Raw genomic sequence first — 15,552 nt, 5'->3', positions numbered from 1 at the left:
AATGAAGTTTAAGCCTTAGCAAAAACGCAGTGCTGTCTAGAACTAAGGTGGAGTTTGTTGGGAAAGGAGAACGGCTTTCGCGGGGAGTGTAAGGATTGTGTTAAGTGTGGAGCTAACAGGAGAATGAGGCTGGGATGGGCCCCGAGTGGGGTCGACGGGGCAGACGCCTGGGGAAGCTTCCTCCGGGGCCGCATCTCATCAGCCTTCCGTTTCGTGTTTCCTCCGTGTGTACAGACTAACGTGTGTGAGAAGGCACGCAGCAGAGCTTGCCATCTCCCATCCTTCCCTTTGACAACGTGTGTGGGCTGCCGGCTCACCTGTAACCCAGAAGACCTGCTGGTAATAGATACACAGATGAATGGATGGACCGAGACATGGACAGGCAAGTAGATGGGCAGATGGATGAGCAGATGGATAAATGAATAGCTGGGTGGATGGATGGGTGGATGGATGGGTGTGTGGAGAGTTGCATGGGTGGATGGATAGGTGGATGGAACAGATGGATAAATGAACAGCTGGGTGGATGGATAGGTGGATGGAACAGATGGATAAATGAACAGCTGGGTGGATGGATAGGTGGATGGATGGGTGTGTGGAGAGTTGCATGGGTGGATGGATGGACTAGCAAACATGGATTAACCAGTGGATAAAGGATAAAGGAACAGGTGAGTGGACAGCTGAATGGATGGACAGTGGGAAGAATGGACGATTGGATGGAAGCATGGATGGATAAACAACAGGCAAACAGATGGACAGATGGATTAATGTTTGGATGGATTAATGGATGGGTGGTTGGAAGGATGGATAGACAGATGGACAAATGGATGGATGGGTGGATGGGAGGACAGGTGGCCACTGAGTGGATAGCTATAACCCAGTGTTCTGGCGAAGGGAGCCTCTAGCATTGAGATTAAGAGTGAGCCCCATGGAGCCACACTGCCTGGGTCTAATTCCCAGCGATCAATACACTGACCACGGTCTTGTCAGGCTGAAGGGCCTGGTCTTCTCAACGTCTGATGTGAATAAAAGCAGGGCTGTTGTGAGGATTATGGGAGTTAACACGTGAAAGTGTGTGAACAGTCTTCTGTCTCCTCATGAAGGTTAACCATTCAGAGCCTCCCAGCTATTTGGCTTCTTTGCGTCAGCTGGGCTGGAGGAAAATCGTGCAAACCCCACTCAGGGAACAGACCACACGGCCTCTGGACAGAGGGGCTGAGTTTTCCTAGTTTCAAAGTGTTCCTGTCCTTTGATCTTGGCACTCAGAGGCTGACGGGAACCCTTAACCTGTGGTCTGGCGGAGCGGGAATGGGTCTTTAGGCAAGTTTCCAGCCGCTCTTCACTGGCTCCCACTCCGCATGTTAAGGCTCCAGGCGGGCATTGAGCAGATTCTGCCCACCGACTCCTGCTTTGCTCCTCCATTCATCCGTTCGCCCCTCACAGATCCTTGCTAAGTGCCTGCTGTTTGCCGGGTGTGGCTCTAGGAGCCATCACGGCAGCCTCACGCCCTGCGTCAGGCCGTTTCCGTAACACCGTCTCCCCCGCTCCACTCCGTGTGGTCCTGATGCTCGCCAGGCATTCCGGTTGGGGTGTGGGTGGCCCAAGTCCAGGACCCTCTTCTCCCAGAACTGCGAGGAGGAGCCAGCGGGTGGCCAGACGGGGCTCAGTCCCTTCCTTCCATGTCTCCTCCGCAAACCTCATCTCAGTTTCCCCCCTTCACGTGGGGCCCTTGTCTGCGGAGCTGGGGTAAGTTTCCCAGGGGTGCGGGGGTGAGACGGGACATCAAGGCCTAGGAGGAGACTTGCGCTCCCTGACACCCAGGGCAGAGGGTGGTTACATCGGGGGTGTGGGGCCCCGATACTTTCAGTCTGTATGTGCTTGGGGAAGGGGCACGGTGGGTAGGACTCCCTGCTGGCAGCGTTCAGACCACGCAGGTTCTGGCTGGACTCTCAGGACGAGGGCGCCCCATCTGGATAGGAAGCAGAGGCCGGCAGCCCCCATGCGGAAGGCCTTCCGCCTTGAAGATCCCTTCCTGGGGCGAGCCCTGGTGTGACTTCTGCTCAAGGCAGCTGAACGTGGAGAGGGACCCTTGGGGGCAGGAGTGAAATATGCCTGCAGGCTTGGAAAGAGGAAAGATGGATGGCACATTAAGATGAAAATAACCTATAAACCTGCAATGAGCGGATCTGCGCAGAGCCATCTGTGTGAAGGACGGGGACACGACTTCTCACCGGCTGCAGGCCCCACTGCCTGCATCCTGCTCCCTTGTCCCTGTGCCCGGACCCGCACCTGTCGCCCTCTCCGCCTTCGTCCCGGGGACCACAGAGGCCCGGCCGTCCCCTGGCTGTATCACGGCATCCTGCGTGTGGTGTGGCCGGGCTGGGGAGGGGGGTGGCATTAAACATCTCCTGAGAGCTTTGCCAAGTGCTCACGCCCACCCGTATCTCAGATGGCTCTGTTGTGAACAAATCACACGGCTGACCCGTGGGGGCCCCGGCTCTGCTTTCGTCTGAGCATCACAGTGGATCACACTTTCCAGATCCGGTGAGCGGCCCAGCTCTTCCGGAGGCCAGACCCTTCCCTGAGCACCAGGCCGCACCCCCCGGCTGCGCAGGGCAGGAAGCAGCAGTTCCAGCCTCCTTGCCTGCATCGTCCCCACGTCTTTCTTTCCTGGTCTTCCCAACTCGCGCACGAATGTGCAGCTGTTTCTCTCCTCTCAGGGAAAAGCAAAGCCCCAGTTCCTCCTGGCCCTGGTTGCCTGCCTCTCCTGTCAGCAGACTCCCAAAAGGCTTGTCTCTGTCTGAGGTCAGAAGCCCCCGTGTGGCCCTGCAGACCCGGGCCACCCCTCTGCTCTGCCGCCGTCTCCTCCGTGCTGCCTGATCCCAGGTGTGATCTGTCTTCTTGACCTTGAACCCTGTGAGCATCTGGCCAGCAAGCCAGCCCCGCTCTGGGCACCCCCAGCCCCCACCGTCAGGCTCCTCCCTCTCGGCCTCCCCTCTGGCCCTGGTGTTCAGCCCAGCCTTCCCTGCTTGTCCCTCCTCTCTGCCTGGGGGTGGGCGGGTCTCCTCTCCCCTAGAGGAGCATCGTCTCTGCGCTGGTGACTCTCAGTCTGAGCTCCAGGACAGCCCCTCTCCCGAACTCCAGACCCACCTGAGCAGCTGGCGGGGCCCCGGGGCCCTCTGCTCAGGTGCCCAGTGGACATCTCAGGACGCATGTCCCTTCCCACCCAAGCCTGCACCCCGCGCCTGCCATCTCGGCTGGGGTGAACCCGTGTTTCCGCCATACGGACCCCCTGGGGGGGCGTCACCCTCCCATCACAACCTCCCATCCCACACACCCACCCGTCAGCAAGTGTGTTCCCTCCAATCAGAAGACACTTGCAGGCTCCCCGCTGGGATGACTGCACTGATCTCCGCAGAGTCCTCCAGGCCCATCTTTAGTGTTTCAGATGAGGAGGGAGACCGGGAGGCGCAGCAGCTCCCGTCCCTGAGGGCGGGGGGCGTGTCAGCCCATCTCCGCTTTTCCCTCTCCAGCGCGTCCTCTCCCAGCCTGGGGGACTCAGCCGCGGAGCAGCGGGGTCCCAGCTGTGATGGAAGAGGCACCCATGCAGACTCAGGACACGTGGCCGGTGCTCTCTCCGTGGCAGCCTGGCTGTGGGCGCTGAGCACCTGCAAGGCCTCCGCACGGCCCTGAGCTGCGGGGACACCCCCGGGCAGCGGATGGCCTGGTGCTCACAGACTGCTTCTTCCTAGACTCCGACGCTTCGCTCATGTCAGACATTGAGGCTGACTGCCAGTGCTCAGGACGTGTAGCTGCTGACTTCCTAACGCCGACGGTGGCTGGTTAGGAGGACGACAGATGAAGAACCAGTGAGAACCGCCTGGAGATGGCCGTTCACCGTCCCAGCGAGAAAGGGAAAGGCCCCCGCACCCGGGTGACCCGCAGGGGTGAGAAGGGGTGGGAGTCTCTGTGCCCTGTGGGGAAGGTCTTCGGAACGCGGTGCTAAGTGAGAAGCAGGTTACAGACTGTGTCTGGGAGGGGTGCAGAAGAAGCTGCTATTAGCATGACTCTCGTTTGCTTACAGAAACACAGCAAGACAGGTGCAGGCCCGAGGCAGGTGCTCAGTTTCACGGGGAGGCGAGGGCACTGGACAGACGCGTTTGGACGCTGTTTGAACAGTTCACCGGTAAACACAGCTACGAGTGAGGTCACAGCTCAGGACCTGGGTCTTGCGTCTCTCGCTCTTCTTGCCCGTGGCATCCTCTGAGGCCCAGCCTAAACGCCAGCTCACCCCGACGCCTCCAATCAGGTCCAATCACTGGCTCTCAGCCCCTCCGTGATGCACCTCCTAGACGTTTATTAAAGCGTTTATTTCACCCAGCCTTGCATGAGAGTCAGTAATTAACCTGCCTGTCTCCCCTAAATGATAGATTTCTCGAGGGAGAGAACCGTGTGTTATTCATCGCAGTGCCTCGCACGGAGTGGCTGACTGAGCAAATATTTGCTGGGGGATGAATAACTCAGGGGATCCCCCGGAGGGCTCACACCCGGGCGCCTGGTTCTGAAGCTGAGTCCGTGGCTGGGTGCTCTCTAGGATGGACTGGGACGCCCGGGTTCTATCAGTGCCCGCCTCTGGCTTGACTGTGGGATGCCGTGGACACTGGGTCCCGGGGCGTACTCTATCCAACCCTGGGGCTGTGGGCCGGCAGGCTCCCTTTGATCCGCTGAGTCCTGTCCCAGGGAACGGCCGTCCGATTTCCGTCATGAAGGTGGAACACTCATATTCCTGCACTGCACTTTCCCAGTTTACACGGACGTGTCTACACATGCCAAGTAACTTGAGAATGTCATCAAGTAGGAAAAATGTGATGTTCAGCGAATGAGAACAGCAACAGAATAATAACAGTCAACGAGGTGGTGACGCAGTGGTAAGGGATCTGCCTGCCAATGCCGGAGACACAGGAAACGCCGGTTTGATCCGTGGGTCGGGAAGATCCCCTGGAGAAGGAAATGGTACCCACTCCAGTGTTCTTGCCTGCGAAGTTCCACGGACAGAGGAGCCTGGTGGGCGACAGTCCATGGGGTCACAAGAAACCGGACACAGCTTAGCACGTACACGCTCAAAATGAGACGTTAATTACGGATCGATACTCGATTGGCTTGACTGAGTTCTTGTGCTCAGAAACTCTGAGGGCTTCTCATGTGAGAGGTGCAGTGGGCAGGGTGGCCGGTCACCCTGCAGCACGGCCCTGGGCCTGAGACGGGAAGGCTTGGGAGGGCTCTCCTGGGAGGGTTCGCCCGAGGGGATACTGGTGCTGAGTGCTCTTTCTAGAAGACAGGTAACCTTCCCGCACGACCACGTGTCTTCCGACAGCGCTTCGCATCCCGAGACCCCAGGCGGCAGGGCACGGGCTGACAGCCTTCCTGGCCGGCCTTTCACCTGCCCGTCTCCTCGGCCCCTAAAGAAGGCCACATTTGCCCCCCAGCTCCAGCCGGGTCTGGGGGAAGCCAACAGCCCCCGCTTCAGAGGCACCCCCTTTGCTCTCAGCGATTCAGGGGTGTCTGACCTTCCAGGCAGGCGGGGCCTTTCTAACTCAGTGCAGGAGCCCGGGTCCCAGGGGGCCTCTGGTTGCCCCCAGCTCTGCAGGCCGGCTCCGTTGGGTCAGCGTCTTCCATATAAACCACGGTGTCATCTAAGCCTCACCTCCTGTTGGCTTCGTGTCCGGAACTCACCACCGTTACTGACGTTTGTGCAGACCAGTTCCCACCCTCGAGTCTGCGATCCAGGCTGTGGAATCCCCGCACGTCTGTGTAAGCCCCCCACACCACGGGCACCAGCGGAGGTGAGAGGAGCAGCAACCACACCGAGCAGCTCGTGTTCACGCCTGACGAGGGCTTTCTGCTCATCACACGCCGGCCCGGCCTGTGTCACCCCCATGTTCTCCCCACCACACCTGAGGCGCCCACAGCCATCTGCGTCTCGCAGGTGAGATTGCTGAAGCCCAGAAACGAAGCCGCTTGGCCCCGGGTCTCCAAGCCACGAAGGGGCACATACCACACGTCAGCCCTTCCACACCCGCCTGCCTACGCCGACCTCAGTGACACACTTCATTAACCTGAAGCATTTTGCCAACACTCTTCAAAGGGAGGAAAGCCCTTCTGAGAACTAGACTGAGAGCTGGTTTAAAGTTGTAAAAAGAATTAACAAAGGAAAGCCTGGAAGTCAGTTGTAAAGCTCAGCATTTTGATCATGAACCTGCAAGTTTGCTGAGTCCCCGGCCGTGGCTGGGAGGGCGAGCTGCAGCTGCGGGAGCTTATCTGGGACTAGTTTGGCTGGTCCTGGCCCTCCCTGGGGCACATGTGTCAGGACACACGGGGCAGTGGGCTGCACTTCTGGTCGCTGGGGTCAGGCCAGGAGTCCTGAGCCTATACTCAGTGAGGGCCTGCTGCCTGGGCCCCAGCTGCCCGGAGTCCCTGAGGAATGCAGAGTCCCAGGCACCCCGGCACACTGCTTGGAATCTGCCCACAGGATGGTGGGGTCCTGGGCACGTGGACCCTTGAAGGGTGGTGTTTTGAGCACTGTGCAGATTTCTGAGGTCCCTCTAAGCCTTGAAGAAATCTCTTCAAGAAAATTCGAGATACCGGGAACAGTTCAAACAAAGATGGGCACAATGAAGGACAGAAATGGTATGGACCTAACAGAAGCAGAAGAGATTAAGAAGAGATGGCAAGAATACACAGAAGAACTATACAGAAGAGATCTTAATGACCCAGATAACCACGATGATGTGATCACTCACCTAGAGCCAGACATCCTAGAATGCGAACTCAAGTGGGCCTTAGGAAGCATCACTACGAACAAAGCTAGTGGAGGGGATAGAATTCCCACTGAGCTATTTCAAATCCTAAAAGATGAGGCTGTGAAAGTGCTACACTTAATACGCCAGCAAATCTGGAAAACTCAGCAGTGGCTTCAGGACTTGAAAAGGTCAGTTTTCATTTCAATCCCAAAGAAGGGTAATGCCAAAGAATGTTCAAACTATTGCACAATTGCACTCATCTCACATGTTAGTAAAATAATGCTCAAAATCCTCTGAGCGAGGCTTCAACAGAATGTGAACTTCTGTTGTTCACAGAACTTCCAGATGTTCAAGTTGGATTTAGAAAAGGCAGAGGAACCAGAGATCAAATTGCCAACATCAATTGGATCATAGAAGAAGCAAGAGAATTCCAGAAAAACAACTACCTTTGCTTCATTGACTATGCCAAAGCCTTTGACTGTGTGGATCACAACAAACCATGGTAAGTTCTTAAAGAGATGGGAATACCAGACCACCTGACCTGCCTCCTGAGAAATCTGTATGCAGGTCAAGAAGCAACAATTAGAACAAGACATGGAACAATGGACTGGTTCCAAATTGGGAAAGGAGTACATCGAGGCTGTATGTGGTCACCCTGCTTATTTAACTTATACGCAGAGTACATCATGTGAAATGCTGAGCTGGATGAAGCACAAGCTAGAATCAAGATTTCGGGGAGAGATATCAGTAATGTCAGATATGCAGATGACACCACCCTTATGGCAGAAAGTGAAGAGAAACTAAAGAAACTCTTTATGAAAATGAAAGAGGAGAGTGAAAAAGTTGGCTTAAAACTCAACATTCAAAAAATGAAGATCATGGTATCTGGCCCCATCACTTCATGGGAAATAGATGGGGAAACAGTGGAAATAGTGGCTGACTTTGTTTTCTTGGGGTCCAAAATCACTGCACATGGTGCTAGTAGCCATGAAATTAAAAGACGCTCCTTGGAAGAAAAGCTATGACCAACCTAGACAGCATATTAGAAAGCAAAGACATTACTTTGCTGACAAAGGTCTTCTAGTCAAAGCTATGGTTTTCCCAGTGGTCATGTATGGATGTGAGAGTTGGACTATAAAGAAAGCTGAGTGCCAAAGAACTGTGTTTTTGAACTGTGCTTTTGAACTGTGGTGTTGGAGAAGACTCTTGAGAGTCCCTTGGACTGCAAGGAGATCCAATCAGTCCATCCTAAAGGAAATCAGGCCTGAATATTCATTGGAAGGACTGATGCTAAAACTGAAACTCCAATACTTTGGCCACCTGGTGAGAAGAACTGACTCATTGGAAAAGACCCTGATGCTGGGAAAGATTGAAGGTGGGATAAGAAGGGGATGACAGAGGATGAGATTGCTGGATGGCATCACCGACTCGATGGACGTGAGTCTGAGTGAACTCCGGGAGATGGTGATGGACAGGGAGGCCTGGCGTGCTGCGGTTCATGGGGTCGCAAAGAGTAGGACACGGCTGAGCGACTGAACAACAACTCAAAACCTTGCAGCCTCGTGGGTCAGGCTCTCTCTGGGGTCTGGGGGCACAGAAGCCAGGCTGGGGGGCTCGTGGGCAGCCTCCTTGGCAGCAGGTGGTCCCCACTCTCCTGTCCCTCTCCACCCCGGCTGCGGTCTGCAGACAGCCCAGAGCAGGAGCCATGGCTACTCTGCTTTCTCCTCTGTGGTTTAAGGCTTGAGATGACTTGGATCTTGTTTGTAGTTTTCCTCAGTCACTATTTAAGTGGAAGCTCAATTGTTTGTTCAGCAATAAAACTTGTGGGGCAGCAGAGCTGATGCCAGGGGCTTGTCCAGAAGTGACTGGATGGGCCAAGATTAAGGTGGGTGAGACAGGGGTGGGGGTGGGGCTGGGCCTCTGGACTAGGCCAGACTCCTCCATGTCCAGATCGGACGCTTGGCCTGCCTTAGGGCTGTGGGGTCAGCATAAGGGTCCACGAGGCCGGCTGTCTGTCGCCGATGGTTTGGGGGGAGAAGGCAGGGTCGGGCTGGTCAGTGCAGACAGAGGAGGGTGGGTGGGCACGCCGGGAGCCCTCTCTGTACAGTCAGCCCGCCTGCAGGAAGGGGTGGGCGAGGAGGACGGGGCGGGCTGTGACCCCAGTGCCTCCGGTTCCTGACCCTGGGGTGCAGGCGATGGGGGTGCAGGGTGGGGCGTGGGTGGGGCAAGACGCCGTCCGGGTACCGCCCTGCTTTGTGGCCGCACGTCTTTCTGACCCTGCGTCTCTCGACAGACCTTTAGACCCTCATGCCCTGAGGGCTCCAGGTGCAGAGGACCAGGGCCCCAGAGAAGGCCCACGTCCTGAGCAGTGAGGCTGAGACGAATGGAACAGGGCCTTGTGTCCGCCTCCAGGCTTCCTGCCCAGCGACCTGGCGTAATAGGAGCGCCCAGGGCCCCCAGAGCCGAGCTACATGATGGACAGACAGACGGAGGTCACGGGCTGCGTCCTGAGTCAGCAGAGAGGCCTGGGTCCCGACGCCCCCATCCACTCCTGCCCTGCCCCCACCTACCCAACCGCCCTGAACCAGCTGGCCCAGCCCTGTAGGAAGCTCTGCTCAGAGACGCTGAAACGACAGGCCGGTCTGACCGGGTCTCTGGGAACAGCAGAGGAACCCACAGGCACTGTCTGGTCCATAATCCAACTCCTGTGGGGCTGATCCGACAGCAGTAGCCTCTGCTCAGAGGACGGAGCGGTGGGATGGCCCGCCTGGGAGCATTTCAGGAGATGAACCCGAATGAATTCATGTGCAGAGTCAGAGTGCAGGCACCTGGCTGCATGGAGAGGCGGGGCCTCTGCCCGCTGAGCTGCACCTGGAGGGCCCTGGGCATCTGAAGACGCCCGAGAGAGGGTGGAGGGGGAGGTGGGCAGGCAGGGGGCGGCCTGTCATCAGCTTGTGGGGCCTGGGAATTGACCGCAGCCCAGGGAGGAGGCCTCCGAGTTGGCTTGGCGCCACCGTGCCTGCCTGGAGCAGATAAGCGAGGGGCTGTCACGGCGGAGACTGGTCCCAGGAGAGAGTGACTGCCCGTGGGGGGAAGCGAGGGGCTGTCACGGGGGAGACTGGTCCCGGGGGAGAGGTGAGGACCCGGCCCCCAGCGCTCCGTCTCTCTGGAGGAGGAGGTGGAATGCCACCTCCGTCTCAGGGTTTTCCGGGCTCTTTGTTGGACGGGCGCCGCGGCTGGGAGCCCCGCTCCAGGGAGCACTGCAGGCTGGCCGCAGAGGCGTCAGGCGGCCTGGTGCCACATGTGTGCGTCTGACACGGGATCCAGGAAGGGGCTGTCAGCTGCTTCCATCTGCGTTGGCTTTTCTACCTTTCACCTCAGAAATAATCGATACCTTCAGCCTCGCTTTTTGAGGACTCTGTTCATTGAATTTATCCACTTTGGTCTGCATTTCACGTGAAAAGTTTTGTAATAACCCCTGGAACACAGAAATCCATTTTCTCTGTGCACAGAGGGAAACCTGGCTGAAGTTCGTAGAGACTAGGGCCCCTGTGGGTCGGGAGGACCCCTCTGCCCCGTGGAGAGCCCCCGGCAGGCTGGGCAGGGGCAGAAACCCACTGAGAGGCCCCAACACCGCGCCCACTCTCCCGGGCGTGATCGGGACCTCCAGGCCTTCTCCACAGCCCGGAGCAGATGAGGCCTCAGACCATGCCTTGCTTACGGTGCCGCCAGCCCCGGGGAAGGGCCAGGCCTGTGGTCTCTGGCAGTGGGTAGGCTGCCCCGGGAAAGCCCAGCCCTGCTCAGCCCGCCCGCTCCGGGAGCTGCCGCCCCCCGCCCCAGCCTCTGCCTGCTCAGCAGCACCTCAGGGCTGGTCAGCGTCTGGGGGCCGGGGGAGTTGGTCAGAGCTGCAGAGGACTCTGGGAAGCCAGAAACGACGGGAGAACACTGAAACAGCAGTCTCCAGGTCATGGATGTAAGTTTCTAAGCCTCCTACCCCGGGAAGGAGCTGGTCTCCTCACAGCGGGGGTGGGTCTAGGTCTGTCCAGGGCTGGGGGTTTGTGAGAGATAGTAGATCTGTACACGCACCGCTTAAGGGTGCGTCCATCCAGATCACGGAGCCTCACACCTGGTGCTGCGATTCCTTGTGAAGAACAGGGAGGGGCACCAGGGCTCCCTGGAGGTTAGGGTGCAGGAGAAGGGGGTGGGGAGGGCGAGGGGGCAGAGAGGGCGACCCTGGCCCCACACCCTGCCCCTCTGCCCCTCTGCCCCTCTGCACCCAGCATCTCCAGTGTGGCCTCCGGACACACTATTCCTCCCTTGGATGTGGGCACAGATCCCTGAATGGATCCAGCTGGGCGGGACCTGGTCACTTGCGCAACTTACTCCTGAAATAACAAACGTCCGCCTCCCCAGTCCCCAGCCGGCCCCGCCTCTCCCATGGGAGTCAGAGTCTGCGCTGGGTGGAGGCGTGGACGCCGTGTCTGGCACTTCCAGAAAAGCCAGTCAGGCAGACCCGCCCTCGGTCCTGGGGCCGCCAGCGGGCTCCTCGCCCAGAGTCTCTGTGGAAACCCAGGGAGGGAGTCCACGGGGTCCCTAGAACACAGGGGGTTTGCAACCCCAACCTCACCCAGGATGGAAACCCGGGAGGTCATGGCTGTTCAGACTCCCTGGAGTGAGGGCGGAGAGCCAGAGCCTTTCGGATCGTGAAGGGACCCAGGCTGACCTCACGTTCTGATGCCCCCCTCCGGCTGCATGCCCTCTGCCTGGCACGCGTGCTGGGCTCGCAGCCTCACGTGCCCGCCCCCCGCAGAGCAGGAGCCACACCCGCCAGGCTGAGGACACAGCGGCTCACCTTACGTTTCTAATAAAAAAGCTACCGAGACAGTTTACAGCTCATCAGAAAACTGTGGGTTCACAAGGGTGTGTGGAGGCCTCCATGGGACGGGTAACTCGGGGAGGAGGAAGCTTGTAAACAGAAAGTCTTAATCGACATGGAATTCCAAGGTGAGAATAAATGATGCCACCTGACATTTATGCCATCAATTCTTTAAAAACAAATAAAAGTAAATTGTGAGATTTTTTTTTTCCTTCGAAGACCTCAGAAGGGAGGGAGATTCAGGAAATATGGGACATGTGTACACCTATGGCTAATTCATGTTCATGTATGACAAATCAAACTCATGTAGTAAAGCAGTCATCAGTCAATTAAAAATAAATAAAAATGATTTTTTAAGAAGGCCTTAGAAGATGCCGCTGAGCCTGTCCCCACGCGGCCTGCATCTCATTTCAGCAGCCATCCTGAGGAAGCACCTTTCTGATCCGCCGAGGCTGCCGCCCGCACAGTCCCCAGGGCCCTGCACACTTGACACCCTGCAAGGCTGCCCCAGGGTCTCAGGTCCTCAGAGACGCTGCAGCGTGGTCTCCTCCCCGCTCTGAGCCTGATCACGTCTCCAAGGGGGCAGCAGCCGAGGGCTGGTCTCGAGGCCCCCAGGGGCCCAGGCTGACCTCGCTCCCCTCTCGTCCCCCTGGTGGCGCTGCTCTGCCCCGTTCCTTGTGGGGCCGGCCCTCCACAGTGGGGACGGATGAGCAGCTTTCGCTCCAGGACACTCGGTGTCGCCTCCGAGGGATGCGGACAAAGGGCGACGTGATGCTCAGGGCTTGACGCAGCCCGGCCATGCGAGCCCGGGCATCGGAGGAGGCCTGGCCGGTCTGAGGGCTCCTCGCCGCCCAGGGTGCTTTGACTCCGGAATCTCAGTCCCAGGCTGGGGACTCTCAGGCCTGGGGCCCCAGTGCTGTGGAGCTGTGGGGAAGACATTCCTGGAAGGCGCCAGGAGCAGGCGGGCCACAGAGCCTCTGCTTCGCTTCTGTCTGGGCCAGTGGGCAGTGAATAGAATTAAGTGACATCAGTAAGCACAGAGAATAATTGCTGAGGGCTTGCCGCCCATGTGCTGCAGGTTCCCAAGACTTGGGGGCTCCGAAGAGCGGAAGCCATGTGGGGACGTGGGCTTTCCTGGGGTTGGGGTCAGGGGGCACACAGCTGCAGGGCATCCTCTGCCTGACGACGGGGGGCTTTTCCCTGGACACAGTCAGGCCCCTCTTTCACACCCACTCCTCTTCCCTCCCAGTCTCACTCACGCATGCATGCACACTCAAATGCACACATGCGTGCACATACAAATACTCTTACATGCATGCACACGCACTCACATGCACACGCGAGCACACACACAGGCACCCACACAAACGTGAGTGCACACATGCACACTCGCACACATGCACTTGCATGCACACAAGTACACACGTGTGCACACATGCACGCACACACTATCACACACGTGCATGCATGCGCACACGCATGCTCGCACACACACATGCACATATACTCGTGGACACATGTGTGCATACATGTACACACGCGCACACATGCATGCACACACGGGCACACACTCTCACATGCATATACATGTACTCACATGTGTGTAGACATGCATGACTCACAAGCGTGCGTGCATGCGAGTGCACATGCTCGCGCGCACACATGCACACACATGCACGTGCACACATGCACACATACATGCACACATGTACGCACACACACACACACATGTGAACCCCACCAAGTCTGACCGCAGGAACAGAGTAACCACCACGATCACATGTCCCTCCTCTCTCTGTTCTTTGACCCCTCCTCTTCCCGCTCCCTCTTCTTTCTTTTCCTTTCTTCAGTCTTCCCTCTTTCCTTCCCGCTTTCCTTCCCTCTTTCCTTCCCTCCTCCCCTTCTTTCTTCCACAGCACAGACACTAGTTAACACAGTAACATGGGGCACAAAAAGAAGAGTTTAAAAGTAAGACTTTGTTGTCGTCTCTTTACTGAAACACTGTTAATTCAAAAAGAATATTTTTACGTTGTTTGAGTTCAACATTTAAACCACCCCGCTGGTAAACAGACATAAACTGACACTGTTCTAAATACATTATTTATTTTGTTTAAAAATTTACAACAAGCCCATCAATAATGCATCCGACTGGAGAACATTCACTTGCTTCAGGCCAAGCACCAAAACGCCAAATTAGACTCAGATTTCTCACCACTGCACCCTCTGCAGTCAATATGCTCACGAAGCCGTCCAGACAAAGGCGGGCAGAGCAACCCCAGGACGGAGCAGACGCGCCTCCCCTGCCCGCTCCGCCCACCGGAGAAGCCTCAGGCCCCCCCGAGCTCTCCGTGTGCTTGGCGGTCAGTAAACACGAACACCGAAGGCTGAGCTCCCGAAGAGCTGAAGTCTGCACAGTCATGTCCAAAGGAGTTAAGACCTTTTCTGGGGGAGGACCGTCCAGGGAAAGAAATGTGCACAGATAGCTATTGGTTTTTTCCCATATAGAAGTTCGTAAGGATAATCTTAAAATTGCTCTTTACTAAAAAAAACCCCAGAGCACAGGTCATAAAATCCAATCATTAAAATATTCCAAACAGCGAGGAGTCATTTGATAAACTGTCTGCTTACAGCAGCCCAGGCGTCTTCCCAAGCCCCGTGTCTGGGCCGATTGTGAGACAGGAGCCAGCCTTGGGCACGCTTGCTGTCCCCAAACCACCGCGCTGTGACCAGCCCCAAAACCCACCCCCTCAGAACAACCCCCGAAAACACGCCGCCCAGAACGAGGCGTGGCCCTGGAGGCGTGAGGGGCCTGGCCGGGCCGACACAGACGTGGGGGTCAGGGCTGCCCCCGGCAGCGGGGAGCGCCGCTCCGGGGACCGCTCTGGCGTGCCCGCCCCCATCCTGGCCCCGGCCGGGTGTCACTGTTGGGATTCGGCAGAGAAAAGGCCTGGAGGAACGCCGGGCCGTAAGTGCTGGCCCTCCTGGCTTGTGTCATTGAAGAGCTCCCTGGTTGCGTGTCCGTGTTCCAGCAGCAGGTTTGCAGCTCACGTGGACACTTTTATGGGTGGAGGCCTTGCAGCAGAGACAGGGCACATATTTTCTGTGAAAGCCGAGGGTCTCCTCTGCGCTGGGTGAGGGCGGCCCTGCTTCCCACCGAGGCACTGACCCTGCGTGCCGGCAGCCGTCTGGCTGGGGAGCCGTGGGGGCCAGCGCTGGCTGGGATCGTGGTCACCGCCAGCCCCAGGGGTCCGGGCCAGCTCGACCTGCGGGAGCTCCGGGGAGGGTGATGGGGGCCCGGCCGGGGTTTGGGGGGCTGGCTAGATAGAGCGAGATGGACGGGCCTGTGTACGGAGCGCCCCCTTTCTCTAACATGGGCTTCCCTGGGGCTCAGACAGTAAAAGATCTGCTTGTGATACAGGAGACCTGGGTTCAACCCCTGGGTTGGGTTGATCCCCTGGAGAAGGGAATGGCTACCCACTCCCATATTCTTGCTTGGAGAATCCCATGGACAGAGGTCCCTGGCAAGCTACAGTCCACGAGGGTCGCAGAGTCACACACAAAAGAGAAGCCAAATATTTAAGTTTTTAAATGGAATTTCATCACATAAAAGCACTGGCAGACCAGCAGACCTACGGGAGAGATGCCCCGCCTGGGGCCCGAGTCCAGCCTTCATTCCGCAGATGGGACCCCGAGGCCACGAGCAGCGGGCGGCCTGTCCCGGGTCCGCAGGCGGGTGAGGCCGGGCCCGGGTGGAGCCCCGATCTCTGGGGCAAATGCCAAGTTCTGTCTGCAGGGCTGGCTGATTACTATACTTTGAATCAGCCATCTCTTCCCTGGAAGGGGCTAGCTGACCTACACATTCAACAACGCGGGTAGACC

The 15,552-nt window shown here is 57.5% G+C and overlaps 1 long non-coding RNA gene across 1 annotated transcript; it reads left to right on the top strand.

Annotated features, from left to right (window-relative positions):
* The first annotated feature begins 3,501 nt into the window (after positions 1 to 3,501).
* Positions 3,502 to 4,377, top strand: LOC112448148 (uncharacterized). The gene is made up of 2 exons (XR_003036546.2): positions 3,502 to 3,944; positions 4,082 to 4,377. It is a non-coding gene; the product is annotated as an uncharacterized lncRNA (long non-coding RNA).
* Positions 4,378 to 15,552: the final 11,175 nt, after the last annotated feature.

Source organism: Bos taurus, chromosome 9 (genome assembly GCF_002263795.3).
Source record: "Bos taurus isolate L1 Dominette 01449 registration number 42190680 breed Hereford chromosome 9, ARS-UCD2.0, whole genome shotgun sequence".
Lineage (NCBI taxonomy): Eukaryota > Metazoa > Chordata > Mammalia > Artiodactyla > Bovidae > Bos > Bos taurus.
Note: the sequence above shows the minus strand (reverse complement) of the source record. Positions and strands in the feature narration are given on the sequence as shown.